At 40.8% G+C, this 13730-nt stretch overlaps 1 long non-coding RNA gene across 4 annotated transcripts in view; it reads right to left on the bottom strand.

Moving 5' to 3' along the window:
- The window catches only part of LOC105737767, a 182704-nt gene that overhangs the window by 162092 nt on the left and 6882 nt on the right, over positions 1-13730 (bottom strand). For 3 of the 4 annotated variants that reach the window (XR_004026408.1, XR_004026402.1, XR_004026407.1), the window contains exon 1: positions 8005-8085. The exons of the other annotated variant lie outside the window; for it this stretch is intronic. This is a non-coding gene — a long non-coding RNA (uncharacterized LOC105737767). Of the gene's footprint in view, positions 1-8004; positions 8086-13730 lie in introns of those variants that run through there. 4 annotated transcript variants of the gene reach the window in all.

Genomic DNA, 13730 nt, shown 5'->3' with positions numbered 1-13730 from the left:
TTTTACCAGCATTCCAGAAATAAAAGGGTAAGGAGAGTTAAAAGGGTGAATGTAAGTTTTAAATGTCCATGTGCAAAAATGTCTGCATGGATCCTGATAATTAAATGTTTAGTATGAGAGATAATTTTTGCCTTGGTGGCACATTTTTCTGATTGTTAAAGTGATACAGATTTAGAAAATAATGAGGTTCAAACTGTTGAAAGTATTCACACAATCAATTAGCCCACAGTTAATAAGTGACTTCACCGAGCAATCAGCACTAAAAAAGCATTAAAAGGCTGTGACAGAATTCTTCCCCCATGGAAGCAGACAGTGCAATTTGGAGAAAAGAGAAACATTAAAAATATATTAATACAATATTGGAAGGGATGAGCTCAAATAAAGAAGGAAGGACTATAGACTGGAATTGTCAAGGCAGCCTTCTCAGAGAAGGAAGGATTTGAGATGGGCCTTAAAGGATGATTAAGATTTAGCTCAGCTGACAGGGAGGTGGGTGGCATTCCTGCATCTAGTAAACAGGTAAAGAAACAAATGAGATCCTATATAAGAGCTTGGCATGTAGCAGTGTGATCAGTGAGGTTCACTGGGGAGAAATGGAAAGAGCAGCAGCCTCTCAGGGGTGAGCAAGGGCAAACCTAGTGGAAGGGGGCTTGAAAATAAGGACAGTTCCAAAGGGAGGTTACACAGGATCTTAAAACCAGGCTGGAGTATCTGAATTTTAACCTATAAATAATGAGAAGCTATTGAAAGTTTTTGAGCAGAAGAACTGGTGGTAAGAGGTTTTACATAGATAACTTCTGCAACATGCCTAGGAAGGACCCCATTAAAAATTTTATATAAAACAGGGGTCAGGGAGGGTCATTGAAATAGAGAAGTCCTTGTCCAAGGTGGATCCTGAGATGGAAACAAACCATTAACTTAAATGACAAACCAACTGCTCAGCCCTCAAAGACAAATGACAGAGATGAGGCTGTCTGTGGCCATACAAGCGGAAATGCCCAACAGTAGTTGAACTACGGGGTCTTGCTTCACGAGAAGTGAAAAAGATAGAGACAGATAGGAAGGTAGATTTAATAGTTTTCCACATTAATTAGTGAAATTTTTTGTTTTGTTTTGTTTTTGAGACAGAGTCTCGTTCTGTCGCCCAGGCTGGAATGCAATGGCGTGATCTCAGCTGACTGCAACCTCTGCCTCCCGGGTTCAAGCGATTCTCTTGCCTCAGCCTCCGGAGTAGCTGGGACTACAGGCACGTGCCACACAACCAGCTAATTTTTGTATTTTTAGTAGAGATGGGGTTTCACCATATTGATCAGGCTGGTCTCAAACTCCTGACCTCATTATCTGCCCGCCTCGGCCTCCCAGCGCCCACCTCAGCCTCCCAAAGTGCTGGGGCTATAGGTGTGAGCCACCGCGCCCGACCTAATTAATGAATTTTAACAGCTAGTTTTATATATGTGTGTGTGGATGGATGGAAAGAAAGAAGGAGGGAGGGAGGGAGGGAGGAAAGAAGGGGAAGGGAAGGAGAAGGGAAGGGAAGGAAAGGGAAGGGGAGGGGAGGGGAGGGGAGAGGAGGAGAGAGAGAGAGACAGAAAGAAAGAAGAAAGAAAGAAGAGAGAGAGAGAGAGAAAGAAAGAAAGAAAGAAAGAAAGAAAGAAAGAAAGAAAGAAAGAAAAGCAAGCAAGCTTGACATTTAATTTTGCTCTTTTTTCTCTCTCTCTAGTCATTCATCCTCCCACCCCTTCCACAGTCTAGCACCTTATCTCAGTACCTTTCAACACTGAATTTTTCAAATAATAACAATAAGCCACCAAAAAGACCTCAATATTGCCTATCTCTGACATGCAAGAGTATTGAAGATAGAAATACCTGCTGACACTGTGATTTGCACAATTCTTTTATTTATTTATTTATGTGACAATCATTTATTGAGTGCTTTCCATGTGCTAAATACTGTGCCCAGTGCTGGAGATACAGCAGTCATTCATTCATTTAATACATGTTTGTAGAATACATACTGTGTAAAAAGTTCTGTGCAAAGAGCTGTGTAAGTCATGGTTCCTAACTTCAAGGTAAATAAACGCCTACTGGTGATATCAATATACATGAAGTTATCTTCTTATAGGGAGTACATTCACGATTCCAGACTCAAATAAAGTGTTCTATTCCACACACCCGGGAGGCACTAAGGTCTAGGGAGGAAATGAAACTCTTATAACTGTCCTGAGCATGTGGGATTAACAAGTGCTCTTGTAAAACTAAATGCCAACTGCAGAGCTGCCTATTGGCCAGTGGCCTCCTCAAAGGCATTTATGTTTATTTATTTATTTGTTTATTTATTTGCTAGATTTATCACATTTGCAGGCTATGCCATTTGGCCTCAGGGTCAAATAAATCACTTTTAAAATTTTAACATCATTCTTAAGCATTGTGTGCCCCTATATGCCCCTGACAGACTTTCTAAAGCCTTCACAGGAACAGAATTAAATCCATTTCACAAATAAATACACTGGAAACAGCAGAGTTTACATGTACCGATAAGGGAAAAAATAAATTCTAGGAAAAACCTGGAGATAGGATTGATGTGCTCTGCAGTACTTTTTAGATTTGGAAAAATTCCTCCCCACAAAACTGGGGTTTCTAGCTGAACTTCTAGACAGTAAAAAAAAAAAAAAAAAAGATAAAAGATAAAAGACTTGGGGTGGCATGTGGAATTCTGTCTCTCTTCTTCTTGGCACACATTCCTTTTCAAAGATATGTGCTCCATGAGGATTTGTCATAAGGTTCAAAAAGACAGCCAAAGATCAAAACAAAGTACGTAATGGAATGGAATAGAAATGCATTTTTAAGAAAGCTGGCCACGTCATTTGGAAATTCAGCCGAGGTAGATTCTCCCATCTCCCAAGGCCTAAATCTGTCTCTGGGAGAAAGCTAAACATGTAGAAAGGAGAATTGACTCTTTGGATATTATTCTACTCACGTAATTAATGTTATATTAAATTATCCTTTCATATGCTCATCAAACATTTATTGAGCACTGTACTAAGAATAGATTTGGTGCCATGGAGTACAAAAAATAAGACAGGGTCCCTGCTATTAAGGAGCATTCATGCAAATTAAAAATTACCATATGTATAGTTAATAACAATGTATTATATACTTGAAAATTACTGACAGTAGATTTTAGATGTTCTCACCACAATTAAATGTTGCATGTGCAGTAACACGTTAATTAGCTTGATTTAGCCATTCCATAATGTATCCATATTTCAAAACATTGTGTTGTGTCATAAATGTATACAATTATACATCAATTTAAACATAAAGAAATAATTTTCATCACCATATTATAAATCCTACAAAACGTTGTTAGAAGAGCCTGAGAAAGATGCTTGATATGAGGAATGACTGTTTCTTTGTCATATAATCTCAGTCTAGCATTCTCTTTTTTTTTTCTGTGCTCTATGGAAATGACAATATATACTTATTCGACTGTAAAGCAACTTCATTTTTCCAGTATCTCTTTGCTTTTTTCCACTATCTCTTTCAAGTGGTGCTGACTTATCATGACTAAATTGGTTTATGATGGAAAGACGTTTTGATATTTGATCTGGAAGACGTGTGTATTTTTGTTCTGGGTATAACCTTACACCATTATTTTGGATTAACCAACAGACTCCAAATCCCAGTTGCATTGGATAGGGGACCTTCTGCTATATAATTTCTGCCACTACAATGAATTACCAAAGACCAGAAGCCATGTCTTAAAAATCTATGATTCCCTACCCCACAAAAACAAGAATGACAAATAGGAATTCAATAAATATTTAATAATTCAGACAAGTAGTTTCTAGATCTTGTCATCTCATACAACAAGTAAACCTGTGTTCTAAGCCACTGAGATTTAGCATTATTTGCTACTCCAGAATACCTTAGCTTAAGCTGACCAATACAGCAGACTTCAATATGTAAATATGAGTAAATGGCAAGTGAATGAACATATCTGTAGTGTTTTGTTTGTTTGTTTCTTGCTCTGTCACCCAGGCTGGGGTGCAGTGGCCCAATCTCGGCTCACTGCAACTCCACCTCCGGGGTTCAAGCGATTCTCCTGTCTCAGCCTCCTGAGTAGCTGGCACTACAGGCGTGCGCCACCATGCCCAGCTAATTTTTGTATTTTTAGTAGAGACAGAGTTTCACCATGTTGGCCAGGCTGGTTTTAAATTCCTTACCTCTGATTCGCCCGCCTCAGCCTCCCGTAGTGCTGGGATTACAGGAGTGAGCCACCGTGCATGGCTGTGTAGTTTAATTAATCTATTTTACTGGCATTTTTTCCTAATTCTCTGAAAAGTCTGATAGAGCAAAATTTACCTCTTTCTATTCCTCCATTCCCTTTAAACTCTGCTGTGCATTTCAAGTGAAATATCATTTATCCTTGTTTTTTATTCTCTCCCGTGTATTCTCCCTGTAGTCACTGACTAAGATCCTCGAAGCCTCGAAAAATAAAAACACTGGGAAAAAGGAAAGATCCTCTAAAGAAAAAGGAAAGTCTCTGTTGTTTTGTGGTTACAAGACCACTACCATAAGAAGTGATAACAATAGCTGTCACTTATTGAGTGGCTACTTTGTGCCCAGTGCTGAGCTAAATGCATAATCCTCCCACCAAACCAGTGAGCTAGCACCACTATTATCTGCATTTCACAGAGGAAGAAAGTAACAGTTCAGGAGATGGATAAATTTTGACAAGGACTGTTTGTCTTTAGGAGGAAGACTATTTTAAAAGGCAGCTCAGCGTTTGCTTGGATGCAGTCTATCTTCAGAACTGCTTTGAACAGAAGGGGTAGAAAAATGCTCATTTTGTGGCTAATTGAATTAGTGCCTCTCTCTCAAACATAATGAAATTCAAAGCCATTTTATTAGTCCTCTTGGGACTCTTTTTAAAAATTCTTCCTCTACTGTATTAGATTAGCCTGCCAAGATGACCCTGTATAAGATGAGGTCAGGCTTCTTTCAGGGTATTTCTTTGTTGCTCCTACCTATACCAGGGCATGTGAAGGTCACTTTGTTCAGTCCTCCCATTTGCCTTCCAAATACCCCAGAAAGAGATCAGAGTATCTTCTAAACATCAGAATCAAATGGCCCCCCGCTCCATTCTCCCATATGCTCTCAGTGGCTAGTACTGTGTGTTTCTGGATGCATCATGAAAACATTACCTCCCACACCTCAGGGGAACAGAGATGTGTTTTAAAGGAAATTATGTTTGTCGCCAACCAGTGTCACCCCATTTGTACACAGAGCCTTTGAAAAACTTGACTATGTGCTGAAAGGTCTTTTGAGGATAACATGATGCAGTGGACTAAATGTCTGTGTCCTCCCAAAATTCGTATGTTGAAACCCTCAAGGTGATGGTCTAGAAGGTGAGACCTTTGGGAGGTGATTAGGTCATGACAGTGAAGCCCTCGTGAATGGGATTAATCCCTTATAAAAGAGGCCCCAGAGAGCTCTCTCACCCTCTTTCCACCGCATGAGAATATAATGAGAAGATAGCAGTCTGCAACCCAGAAGCAGGCCCTCACCAGAACCTGACCATTCTGGCACCCTGATCTTGGACTTCGAGCTTTCAAAACTGTTAGAAATCAATGTTTCTTTTTTTTTTTTTTTTTTTTTTTTTTTTTTTTTTTTTTTTTTAGAGACGGAGTCTCACTCTGTCACCCAGGCTGGAGTGTAGTGGTGTGATCTCGGCTCACTACAACCTCTGCCTCCCAGTTCAAGCGATTCTCCTGCCTCAGCCTCCCGAGTAGCTGGGACTACAGGCGCCCACCACCACACCAGGCTAATTTTTGTAATTTTTTAGTACAGATGGGGTTTCACCATGTGGGCCAGGTGAGTCTCGAACTCCTGACCTTGGGATCTGCCCCCCTTGGCCTCCCAAAGTGCTGGGATTACAGGCATGAGCCACAGTGTCCGGCCCCAATGTCTGTTCTTTCTAAGCCATCCAGTCTATGTTACTTTGTTACAGCAGCTCCAGATACATAGTCGGACTAAATATACAACTTGGAACAAAAAGTAGCTATTATTAGGAACACAGCTTTGGAAAGACCAATTTGTAATCATGAAATGCCCTTCTTTGATGTTCTTTCCAACCCCTCCCTTCCATGGACTCTTCTACATGACCTTAGGCTGGAGAGAACATCAAAGAATTTGAACCTAGCTCCACCACTACTAACGATATGGCATTGCTAATTTACTTAACTTCTCTCCCACAGTTTTCTCATCTGTAAAATGAGGTTGCTAAAGTTGTCTATCTCCAACAATGCTGTGTAATATACCTAAGGCTCTTAAGTCTACGCCTGGCGCTTGGTAAACCCTACAGAAGGGGTTTGCAATTTGTATTTTTTCCCTTCCATCTATTCCTTCTCTCCTCACAATGCCCTGATTAAAGGAATGATTCCACCCTCAGCCATTCACCCTCATTGGCTCAAGCTAATGTTTCTCAACTTTTTTTCATGAAGCAATGTATTAATTGTCTTCTATCACAACCAAATACACACAAAAACACATACAAAATGTAAACAAGAGTTTCATGAAACAATATTTACCTTTATCATATGCAATGTGCTCTAGTCTGATCTTTTTTGTTTTGTTTTGTTTTGTTTTTTTGGTTTTCGAGCTAGTCACAGTCCACTAAATTTACTTCATGAGTTAGCACTAGGCCGCTGCAGATGGTTTGAAAAATAGCTGATCTAAGCTAACCACCATTCATTAAATTCTGACAACACCAGTATAAGGCAGATATGTCAATTTGGCATATTTTTTAAAACTTAGGCACAGAGAGGTTAAGTGACTTACACAAGATCACGCAATTTGCCAATAACTGGCATAGGAACTTATGAAGATTGTTCCTGATTCAGAAGTAGGCACGTGGCCTAAGTCAGCCCAGTTAAACTGAGTATGGAGGATGTGTGTAGCTCAATTGACCCCCATGTTACTAACATGAGTGGGGTGCTGCGTCTTGGGAGAGCTGCCGCTACAGATGGCAGCCTAGCCTAGGCTAGGCTCTCCAATGTATATGTCTTTGTCTTCATTTTTAACAAAAAAGTGTTTAAAAATAGAATAAAAGCTTATAGAATAAGGATATAAAGTATTTTTGTACAGCTATATCATGTGTCTGTGTTTTAAGCTAAATGTTACTATAAAAGAGCCAGAAAGTTTAAAAAATTAAAAAGTTTATAAAGTAAAAAAGTTGCAGTAATCTATGGTTAACCTGTTATTACAGAAAGAATTTTTTATAAATTTAGCGTAGCTTAAATATACAGTGTTTATAAAGCCTACAGTCATGTACAGTAATGTCCCACGCCTTCACCTTCACCCACCACTCACTCACTCACTGAGCCAGAGCAACTTCCAGTCCTGCAGGCTCCATTCATGGTAAGTGCCCTACAAAGGTGTACCATTTTTTACCTTTTATACCATATTTTTTACTGTACCTTTTCTATGTTTAGATATGTTTAGATGCATAAATACTTACCATTGTGTTACAGTAGCCTAGAGTATTTGGTACAGTATACAGGTTTATAGCCTAGGATATAGCGTATAGTTTAGGTGTGTAGTAGCCTATACCATCTAAGTTTGTGGAAGCACATGCTATGATGTATGCATAATGAGGAAATTGCTTAACAACACATTTCTCACAATGTATCCCCCCTCATTAGGCAATACATGGCTGCAATATCAATCCCCATTTTGTAGAAAATGAAGCTCAAAAATTTTACCAGAGGAGTCCTAGCTAGTAAAAGGTGGATCCAAGATTCAGACCAAGGTCTGTCTGATATCAAGACACTGCACCACACAGCCCACAGCAGACGGTGTACTCAAATATAAAGGACAAAATAAGGGGTTGATAGGTGCTGACTTTCTCCAAAGAAGGCCCATGATTACCACCTGCACCCTCCCCCTCAACACAAGCACTCTGCTGCTCGCCTTAAATGTTCTTACCCCTTTCCACTTTACCTTACAGCTATCAGTGTTTGTGCTTTAGGTTCTTCACTGGAACTCTATGCTCCTAGGGAGAGGGGCCAGGGACATGTAGCTCTGTGCCTTGCATATCAAAGGCATGCAAGAAATACACAATTCATTGGCTGTTTTTGGATCACTCTTTGTCCCATGAAGAAATAATGGAGGAAGTGGAGAGGGGGTGAAGAGAATCCTCCAGCATTTGGTGATAAGTTTTATACAAATTCCATTCCACATGCCCTGTCATCATTGTGTGTTACGTGCGGGCACTCCTTGCTGGTCCTTATAAGTATCTCTCTTAGACAGGCAAGAGGGTGGAAGAAAGATGGGTAGAAGAAAGACGGGTGGAATCACTTTAACAACAGATAAAATATTGGCACTGCTGTTGATGCAGGGACCAGACCAGCTAAATCTAACCCCTGTGGGTTTTCAGCTCTGACCTAATCCTCATCATTAAAGCCAAACTCTCATCCACTTTGGACTGTGGCCTGGCCCAGAGTTCGTTTTAAATCCTGAGACCAGTGGCTTTGCCAATATTTTATGTGTTCCCTGGGTAACTCTTGGAAGGCTGCATTCAAGAAGCAAACAGCTCTGACAGTGGCTATCACCACTTATAATGAATCCTTTGGTGGCCTCCCTACCTGCTAAATTCAGTGTAAACTCTTAGAATGCATCCAAGGCGCTCCACAGGCGGGCCTCTATTTTTTTTTTTTTAATCTTAACTCCTATATTTCCTCCTCCCTTAGCCAACTAGCCTACTCCAGTTGCCCCAAACATCCCCTGCTCCATGTGGCCTCTTGGCCTTGTTCATGCTGGTGCTTTTGCTTGCACACCTTTGTAGCCATGCTGCCTGTTGTGATCACATCCTTTCTGGAAGGCCCAGCTCTAAGACCACCTCCCTTGTGAAGTCTTTGTTCTTTCTACAGGTACTCTCCCCATTCTGAACCCTCACAGCATTTTACCTATACCTCTTCTAAAGCAGCTATGACAATTATTTGGGAACTGGCTTCTATCCACTAATTAAAATTTTAATATTCATGATTATTGCCAATTACTTACTTACTGGGGTTTCCTAATGCCAGGCATTGTGTTAAGTGCTTTGTATACATTAACTCATTTAATCTTCATTATATCTCATAAAGGATGTAAAACTGGAGGTAATAATAACTACCTCATTGGCTTATTGTGAGGATTGAATGAGGACTACACGAAAGTTCCATGCTTCTGCATTCCATGCCTGTAAGCCTGGCAGGTTGTGAGTACTCAATACGTGTTTGCTATCACCATCATCATTATTATCATCACGATCATCATCATTACCATGATCATCAAATCCATTTTACAGAAGAAGAAACTGAGTCTTCAAGTAATTTACGTATAATAACACCACTAGTAAAAAGTGAAATTTGTATACTGTGTTAATCACTGCCCTATACCACATTTTAATGTAAATCCCTTCAGGGCAGACATTGCATGAATGCATCTTTATACTCCTTCAGAGTTTAGTACAGAGCCTGACCCAGAGGCAGCCTATAAGCATATGATGAATAAATAAGGCCCATCAAAAACTGTCAGATCTTGCTTGGTGGTTTCCACCAACTGCCATCTAATAGTTGATTTTCCTGGATGGGGTGAAAATGTACACACCTGGTATAGGCTTTTCTGCATATAGGTTTGAATATAGGTTTCCTGCTTGTCAATCCTTTCAAATGACGCACCTTCCTTAATCTATTAAAAATGTCCTCTTCCAATGCATAATGTAAATAAACCCAACTATTTTCACAATTTTAATATAAGCAAAGTATGTGTTCATGGTCCAAATTCTGCAGCTGTCCTGCCCAGACTCACGCACATGAGTGAATGGACCTGAAGTGCATTAAGCACACCCACACTTTTCTCCTATCTCCCTCATCTTGTAGTTTCAGCTCAGGCTGCTTAGGTTTTGTTTATGTTGCCATAAATTAAAGGGCATGCTTTTTACACATCCTGAATACATTTCACTCAAGATGACAGAGTACGGGAAAAGTGGTTTCCCTAACCCTCTCAAATGTCCCTCTCAAAAGTCACATGGAGGAGCATGCTTTGCAGCCAGGCACCCTGATACCTGAACAGGGGCATGACCACTTGAAATTAATACATGATCAACAGCAAGCTGCCCATCAGCCAGAGATGGAGGGAGATCATTTTCACCAATGCATGACTGAAGCCTCTCACCCCAGGCGATGATGCGCCTCTCAGCTAACCATGAAAATCAGTCACATATGTCTCCTGCTCTCTTACACAGCTGCGATTTGGCCACAATATTTCAATTTGTTTCACCAACATTTTCTAAGTGACCTATGACTTCATCATAGTCCCAGCTAGTCCCCTTGTGCAGAGCCCCCACACAGAGGCCTGAAGTCAACAATAATTGCTGAATCTCAAATATCCAGGGTCCCACCCATCCTGGCTTGGCCCCCATTGTGCTGAAACCAGGTCAGATCCGGGGCTCTCAGCCACACTAGGAAAACTGCTGAGACCAAGCTGCTTATCCAAGAGGAGAGGCTAAAGGTTAGTACCTAAGGGTGAAAAAAAAACCCACCCTTCTTACAGAGGCATGTTTTATACAGCATGGTGATGACAAAAGTAGCATGTACACATGATGCATTCATCCCACCTAATAAAAATGAAAAGACTGTGATTTTCTGTAGGTCATTTTATTTGACCTGTCTTCACCCTCACAACAATCAAATTGTCCTGGTGTCATTATCTCCACTTTATAGATAAGAACACCGAGGCTCAAAAAGTTTGAGTGATGTGCCTAACGTTATTCAGCCCATTAATAGCAAAGTCAGGACTCATGTTGGTTATGTGATTTGAGCCAGGACCCATTTTATGTGTTAGGGGCAGAGAGAAGCTCTGGCAGTGGTAGTCAACCCTGGTATCACCTGAGCATCACCCAGAGATCTATAAAAATTAACCCACCCCTCATGAGTGTCCCTGGCCAACCCCAGACCAATTGCATCAGAATCACTGGGGGAAAGGGCTCAGATATAGTCATTGCATTAGTCAGGGTTCTCCAAAGAAACAGAACCAATAGGGTGTGTATATATATAGAGAGAGATTTATTTTAAGGATTTCGCTTACTTGATTACAGAGGCTGACAAGTCCAAAGTCCGCTGGGTAGGCTGGCAGGCTGGAGACCTAGGAGAGAGCTAATGTTCCAGTTCAAGTCCAAAGGTCAGTCTTTTTTTCTGCGTAGACCTTCAACTGACTGGATGCGGCCCACCCACATTAGGGAGGACAATCAGCTTTACACAAAGTCTATTGATTTAAATGTTATTCTCATCCAAAAACACCCTCACACAAACATCCAAAATAGTGTTAAACCAATTATCTGCACACCATGACCCAGTAAAGTTGACACATAAAATTCACCATCATGGGTATTTTTAAAGTTGCACAGGTGCTTCCACTGTGCAGCCAATGTGGAGAGCCACTGATCTGTCATTTCACACACTCATTACTGTCTCCAACCTCTTCAGAACCAGAATCCACCTAACCATTAACAAATTGCCCAGGATAGAGAGAGACAAGGCATCTGTCCAAACCAGGTACTGCTTCTTTTGTGGAAATTAGCAGAGTGGTTTCTATGGGTATAGCCAAGAGGTACATTTGGGGTTTTGCTAGAAGGTAGGCAAAGCAACCATATCATGCGCAGGCCATTTTGGCTGCAGGTTGCAAATGGTTTCTGGTAAATGGCCAATGGGTAGTCTCTTTATCCTCTTCTCTAAGCCCTCTCAAAGCAGAATTCCCTATCTTAGAGAGAAGGTTTAATCTTTACAACTTGAAAAAAGCCAGAATGAAATGGTTCATTTGCACCTGGCCTATGGCTTGACAAGAAATCCTGGAGGCTAGTGTTGAAAGACAATAAATCTTTCCAAGATGGCAGGAAAATTTGTAGCCAGAGCTGGGCAAAGCATCTTCTATAGCAGTGAATTCAGAAAAGCTGATAGGACTGGCTGATAGTATATTTGCAAAATTTAGAAGCCCCTCTCTTGTTGACTGAGAAAGTCTGAAAGTACAAAGCATTATGCCACTGAAGCATCAAGAGGCAGTATGCTTGTCTTGTTTTAGTTTTAAGCATCAAAACTTTGGTATTTTGTGGTGAATTGTTTTGGAAACATTGAGATGCGTTTTACATAAGCTTAATTAACTCAGAATAAGTAAAGAGATTCACAGCAGCAAATCATTTGCTGGAAGATTATTCTTTAGGGTCAGGATCCCTATGCAGCACGGGAGTGCCTCCTGGGAATCTGAGCATGAATCCTAGGTGACATACTCCTCCCAGCTGCCCCCTAGAATGCAGGCGCTGCCACTAGGTCCAGGCTCAGAGATGCCTGCCAAGTTGCCACCTTCCTCCTTATAGAATTCCTTCTCTGCCCATTTCGTTTTCTGGCTTAGTCCTCTTTTTGTTCACTTCAGTTTATAACACAGATATTAGCTAATCATGATTTTTATCTTGATCCTCCAACATCCCAAGGGGATATTTTAGAAAGGACTTTTTCTATGGTAAAATGGCAGGCCATAGGATAATTCCAGTGGGTTGGGGAAAGACATTTGGGAAGGAAATGTATTAGGAGGCTTAAATTATACCATGTGACTGGTTCTCATGGCTTTCAGTGGTAACTCACAGTAACTTTACCACCTGTTATGGCTGAATTGTGCTTCCTCCCTGATAAAAGGATATATTGATATATTGAAATGCTAACCATCAGTACCTAAGAATGTAACCTTATTTGGAAATAGGGTGATAGAGTTAAAATGAGGTCATTAGGATGGGCCCTGCTATGGTTTGACTGTGTCTTCTCCAAAATTTAGGTCTTGAAACTTAATGGCCAATGTGATGAAATTGAGAGGTGGGACCATTAAGAGGTGATTAGGCCATAATGACTCCTCCCTCAAGAACAGAATTAAATCACTATTAAAGAGACTTCATGCAGCATTCACCTAGCCTGCCCTTCCACCTTCCACCAAGTGAGAGCACCACATTCCTCCTGTTCAGAGGATGCAGCATCAAGGCACCATCTTGGGAGCAGAGAGCAGCCTTCACCAGAAAATCAAACCTGGCAATGCCTTGACCTTGGACTGCCCAGCCTCAAGAACCATAAGAAATAAATTTCTGTTCTTTATAAACTACTCAGTCTCAATTACCCTGTTAGAGCAGCACAAAGTGGACTAAGATAAGCCCTATTCCAATATGACTGGCGTCTTTATAAAAGGGGCAAATTTGGACATATGGACAGACACACAAAGACAGAAGATGATGTAAAGACCAGAGAACATATGTGAAGATGAAAGAGTGGGTGACGCATCTGCAAGCCAAAGAATGCCTAAGGCTACACGAAGCTAAGACAGAGACATGGCACGATCCTTTCCTAGTGCCTTCAGAGGGAGAACAGCCCTGTTGACACCTTCATTTCAGATTTCTAGACTCCAGAATTGTGAAGCAACAAATTTCTGTTGTTCTAAGCCATCCATTTGTGGTTCTTTGTCACATCATTTCTGGGAATTTAACATACCACCCATTTTACCTTTTAGCCAAGGCTCTTGTATCAATTGTCTATTGCCCCAATAAAGCTGCACAACAAACTACCACAAAATTTCAATTGCAAACAACAACAAACACTAGTCAAACTCATCAAGTCTGTAGGATCCAGCTAATTTGAACTGAGCTCAACTAA

The sequence above is a fragment of the Nomascus leucogenys genome, chromosome 17 (assembly GCF_006542625.1).
Source record: "Nomascus leucogenys isolate Asia chromosome 17, Asia_NLE_v1, whole genome shotgun sequence".
Taxonomy (NCBI): Eukaryota; Metazoa; Chordata; class Mammalia; order Primates; family Hylobatidae; genus Nomascus; species Nomascus leucogenys.
The sequence above is the reverse complement of the archived record's forward strand: the minus strand, read 5'-3'. Positions and strand labels throughout refer to the sequence as shown.